This window comes from Megascapheus bottae, chromosome X, assembly GCF_031878675.1.
Source record: "Megascapheus bottae isolate mThoBot1 chromosome X, mThoBot2.hap1, whole genome shotgun sequence".
NCBI classification, from domain to species: domain Eukaryota; kingdom Metazoa; phylum Chordata; class Mammalia; order Rodentia; family Geomyidae; genus Megascapheus; species Megascapheus bottae.
The window spans coordinates 83,497,870-83,503,869 of NC_143547.1; positions in this window are offsets into that span (position 1 = coordinate 83,497,870).

Below are 6,000 nucleotides of genomic sequence, written 5' to 3' on the forward strand. Positions count from 1 at the left end.
GACCCAGTAACATAGCCTACTGATAGAGTACTCACATAGCATATACGAAGCCCTGGTTTTCATTCCTCAGTACCACATACTCAGAAAAAAACTGGAAGTGATGCTGAGGCTCAAGTAGCAAGGCTCTAGCCTTAAGCAAAATGTGTCTAAGGACAGTGCCCAGGCCCTGAGTTCAAGCCCCAGGACTGGCAAAAAAAAAAAAAAGAAGGAAGGAAGGAAGGAAGGAAGGAAGGAAGGAAGGAAGGAAAGAAAGAAAGAAAGAAAGAAAGAAAGAAAGAAAGAAAGAAAGAAAGAAAGAAAGAAAGAAAGAGGGGCTGGGAGTTTGGCCTAGTGGTTAAAGTGCTTGCCTAGCATGCATGAAGACCCGGGTTCGATTCCTCGGTACCACATACATAGAAAAAAGTCGGAAGTGGTGCTGAGGCTCAAGTGGTAGAGCTCTAGCCTTGAGAAAGTCCAAGGACAGTGCTCAGGCCCTGAGCTCAAGCCCAGGACTGGCAAAAAAAAAAAGAAAGGAAGGAAGGAAGGAAAAGAAAGAAAGAGAGAAAGAAAGAAAGAAATATTGTGAGGCACCGGTGGCTCACACCTATAATCCCAACAGGGAGGGTGAGATCTTAGTATTATGGTTCAAAACCAGCCCAGGGAAGAAAAGTCCATGAGCTCCTGACTACTGCCCTGGAGCTTTTTCAAAGCTAGCACTCTACCACTTGAGCCACAGCACCACTTCTGGCTTTTTCCGTGGATGTGGTATCAAGGAATTGAACCCACGGCTTCATGCATACTGGGCAAGCACTCTACCACTAGGCCAAATCCTGGCCCTTTTATTTTTTTTCCAGCCAACTTTTTTTTTCCATCTGTACTCAGGGCTTAGGCACTGTCCCTGAGCTCTTTAGCTCAAGGCTACCACTGTGAACCACAGTGCCACTTCCAAATTTCTGATAGTTAATTGGAGATAATCTCACTGAGGGGTGGGTTACATCTGTATCCTACCTACTCAAGAGGTAAAGACCATGAAACTTACCTCCAATTAATCACTAGAAAACCTGAAGTGTCACTGTGGCTGAAGAGCTCTCAGGGACAAGGCCCAGGCCCAGAGTCCAAGCCCCACGACTGACCAAAAAGGCCTGGGGTTTAGCCTAGTGGTAGAGTGCTTGCATAGTATGCCTCAGTACCACATACATATAAAAAGCCAAAAGTGGTGCTAAGTGGTAGAGTAAAGGAGCCCAGAAATAGTGCCCAACCCCTGAGTTGAAACCTCAAGATCAGCACAGAGAAAGAGACAGAGACAGAGAAAGACAGAGAGAAAAGAAATACTGTATCAATGTTGATTTGCTTTAAATACTTGTCCTGTAGTTTTGGTGGGGTTTTTTGTTGTTTTGGGTGGTTGTTGTTGTTGTTTTTGCCAGTTCTGGGGCTTAAATTCAGGGCCAACGCTTGCAGTCTACCACTTGAGCCAAGCACCACTTATAGTACTGAGAAATCGAACCTGGAGCTTTATGCATGCTAAGTATACACTCTATCACTAAGCCACATTCCCAACCCCTTGTACAAGACAATCTTCTAACCCTCATGCTGTCTGGCCCCATTGGCTACTCTGGAGGCCCATATTTAAGGGTCATGGCCCAAAACCAGCCAGGGCAAAAAAGTCATGAAATACTCACCATATTTCCAAGAGACCACCAAAAAGCAGAAAGTGGGCTGTAGGTCAAGTGGAAGAGCACTAGCCTTGAGCACAAAAGCTTTGATTTGTCAGTACCATATAAACAGAAGTAGCCAGAAGTGGTGCTGTGGCTCAAGTGGTAGAGTGCAAGCCTTGAGAACCTCAAGGACAGTATCCCTGGGCCCTGAGTTCAAGCACCAGCACTGGCAAGAAAAAAATAATAAAATAACTATTATGGTCTCTACCACCTGTATCTAATATTTTTTTATAGAACAATGGACTTAATAGAACACAATATGAAATATAGCACACTATGCTCTAGTTTCAGATTTCATATATAATTAATCTCCTAATGTCTTTACTGCCTTTGAATTCTAAAGTCACCCACGAGAAAAATATACCTCATTGACTTTCAATAACTTCTGTTCTCTGTAAAATTTCAAGGAGAGTCACAGTTATAAATGTTCTCTGATCCTTTCATGATTCATTATTGTTGACAAATTAAAATATATACAAACTAAAAAAGAATACCATTGTAAACCTCCTTATTCCATCATGCTTCCTAGACAAATTTGAAATAATTATTCAAGGGTAGCTTCTGTGATACATGATTGATAGATAGATAGATAGATAGATCTAACTTGCTCTTTATGTATATTGCTCTGTATAACCTAGCACAGACATTCCTCTAACTTGGTGTCTTTCTATATTGTAGGCAAGATAATTATCTGTGTATATGTTTGGGAGGGGATCTTTTTTTTTTTTTGGTGGCAGTCCTGGGGCTTGAGCTTAGGGACTGAGCTCTGTCCTTGGGCTTTCTCAAGGCTATTGCTCTGCCACTTCAGCCACAGCACCACTTCTGGCTTTTTCTACATTTGTGGTACCGAGGAATCCAACCCAGGTCTTTGTGCATGCTAGACAAGCACTCTACCACTAAACCAAACTCCCAGCCTGAGGGGATCTTTTGCACTGTAGGATATTTAGTAACATTCCTAGTCTCAACACACTAGAAATCAGCAGCAACCCCTCTACATAAACAAATGTACAAATTATTACAACTAACAATGTCTTAAGGCATTATTAAACATCTCCTGGAGAGCAAAACTAAGCACTGTGCTACTATATTCTGTTGTATGATGGCTCACATTGCCACACAACCCAGTGATTTCTCTTTCCCAACACTGAGTTGTATGCAGTATGCCTATTCAGTGTGCTACAAATATGATATGACCTGCGTACAATGATGTCCCTTGGGACCTTGGTTTTCCCTTTTCACAGAGCTTGCAGAACTATTTTTACATGTTATGACAGTTCCTTTGGGAATGACTCAGAGCTACTTGGCTTTTGACTCTATAAGATTGCAAAACTATCAGCCAGGCACTGATGGCTCACACCTGTAATCCTAGCTACCAGGATGCTGACATGTGAATGATTTGAAGCCAGCCAGGGCAGAAAATTCTGTGGGTTTTTTTTTTTTTGGAGGGGAGGGGGCTCATGGGGCTTGAACTCTAGGCCTGGGTGCCTTCCCTGAGCTCTTCAGCTTAAGGCTATCCCCCATATCCCTTGAGCCACAGCACCATTTGTGGTTTTCTAGTGGTTAATTGGAGATAAGTGTCTCATAGATTTTAGTGCCCGGGCTGGCTCTGAACCTCGATCCCCAGACCTCAGTCTCCTGAGTAGCTAGGATTACAGGTGTGAGCCACCACAACCAACTTCCTTGAGACTCTTACTTATTTCCAATTAACCACCAAAAAAAACCCCAAAACAAAAGACAAACAACAACAACAAAAAAAAAAAAACAGAAGTGAAGTGGCTCAAACTAATAGTATTCTAACTTTAAGTACAAAATCTCAGAGTCTCTACCCAGGACCTGAGTTCAAGCCCCACATCTGACAAAATCATTTGCAAACATAGGGGCTGGGAGTTTGGCCTAGTGGTAGAGTGCTTCCCTAGCATGCAGGAAGACCCAGATTCCATTCCTCGATACCACAAATATAGAAAAGCCGGAAGTGGTTCTGTGGCTCAAGTGGTACAGCACTAGCCTTGAGAAAAGCCTAAGGACACTGCTCAGACCCTGAGTTCAGTTCCCAGGACTGGCAAAAAAAAATTAATGCAAAATTATCATATCTTTTGCATTCTTGTCATTGCCTTTCCTGTCTATGTCTAGCATTTTGTCAGTAGGTGAGAGTTGTGTTGTTCCCTGGTAATTTTACTAGCTCATGAGTATGAACATGCTTGTCAGGGGCTGAGGTCAGCGGTAAAAGCTGAGAACTGAATAGTTTCAATGGTGACAGTTCTTGTGCATGGAGTGGTACATTGAATTTAGGTAATTGGAAAGTCAGTCTATTTCAATGAAAACAGACGATGGAGTAAGAAAGGAAGAACGTAAAACAAGAGGACCTACAAAAGTAACTGAAGAATGATGTAAGAGTTTTTCTAAGAGTCACAATAAAGCAAAGTTGAAATAGCTTCCTGATCATTTTTGTATTTTAGGCAACATTATTTTCTAGATTTTTATTGTTATTATAAATATGATGTACAGAGGTTCAGAGTGTTTACAGTTACATAAGCCAAGTAAAAAGTACTTTTTTTTGCCAGTCCTATGGCTTGAACTTGAGGCTTCGGCATCGTTCCTGAACTTCTTTTACTCAAGGCTAGCATTCAACTATTTGAGCCCCATCTCCACTTCTGGTTTTTTCTGTTTATGTAGTAGTGAGGAACCTACTTGCTAGGCAAGCACTGTACCACTAAACTAAATTCCCAACCCTGCAATATCTATTTAACGATACGCTGGGGCTGGGAGTGGCAAATCACTCGCCTAACAAGTACAACATCCTGGGTTTGGTCCCCAGTACCAAAAAATACAAAAAAAGGGGGGCTGGGAGTTTGGCCTAGGGGTAGAGTGCTTGCCTAGCATGCATGAAGACCCGGGTTCGATTCCTCGGTACCACATACGTAGCAAAAAGCCAGAAGTGGTGCTGAGGCTCAAGTGGTAGAGCTCTAGCCTTGAGAAAATCCAGGGACAGTGCTTAGGCCCTGAGCCCAAGCCCAGGACTGGGAAAAAAAAAAGACAAGCAAAAGCAAGAAGAAGAAGAAGAAGAAGAAGAAGAAGAAGAAGAAGAAGAAGAAGAAGAAGAAGAAGAAGAAGAAGAAGAAGAAGACAACCCAATGTACTACATATGATTATTTGGTGATGGGCTCTATCCACTCATTTACAGTTCATATTTGGTAGTTTAAGTCACATTGTCTCTTGGCATTCCATGGTCAGAAATTCAGTCATTATGGGCTCTCAGCATTGAGAAGGTCTCAATGAAAACCATGGAGTTGGAGATCAATTATAAAAATGCCATTGAGATTTCACTTGCTGTTGTGAAAGTGAACTTTAGTCACAATCACACTTTGACCTCTCATCTGGATAGACTTTAAGGTTTGAACAATTATGTTGATCCAAGAAGCTCTAGATGCCTGTCAAGAGATTTTCTGAATGTTGTTTGAAAAATGCTTCCATTCTGGTTTTGTTGTTGTTGTTGTTGTTGTTGTTTTGCCAGTCCTGGGCCTTGAACTCTGGGCCTGTCCTTGGGCTTTTCTCAAGGCTAGAGCTCTGCCACTGGAGCCACAGCACCATTTCCAGCTTTTTGCTATGTATGTGGTACCAAGGAATCAAACCCAGGTTTTCGTGCATGCTAGGCAAACATTCTATCACTAGGCCAAACTCCCGGCCCCACTTCCATTCTGTTTATGCATTCTTTTTCTTTTATCAATCACTAAGCTCCCGTTCCTTTTCAAAGTTTTCACCTGCCCTGCCTTCTTTAGAACAAAAACTACCAGAACCTGTCTTCCGAATTGAAATTCCTAAGAACCCAAATAAATTTCCTTTATTTTTTTTTTGTAATTTCTGAGTATTTAATTGATCAACTCCTGGGCCCAGGAGCAAACCAAGGTATTGCCTTTCAAAGGAGAATAATTGTTTAGCAAGGAAAGTATGGGCTTGTTTCAACCTTAAGGGTCAGAGCTGTACAGCTTGTTAAGCTTTGCAGAATGGCACTGCCACAGCCTCTTCCAAAACAAGTATGCTGAGTCATAAAGCCAAGTAAAGGACAGCATGCACAGAAGTCCACATTTACTGCCTAGCTATTTTTCAAGATTCCACTCAAAACTGGCAGCTTTACAGGTTACTTAGTAAATAGGTCAGAGCAGTCTGTCCAAATATGGTATATATTGTCTCCTAAATCCAAAGAGGCCCCACTGAAATGGGTAACTTTGTGGTAGATGATACAAAAAAAAAGCAACATTTTTTTAAAATCGGCCTGAGCACTGTCCCTAAGCTTTTCTTTACTCTCCCA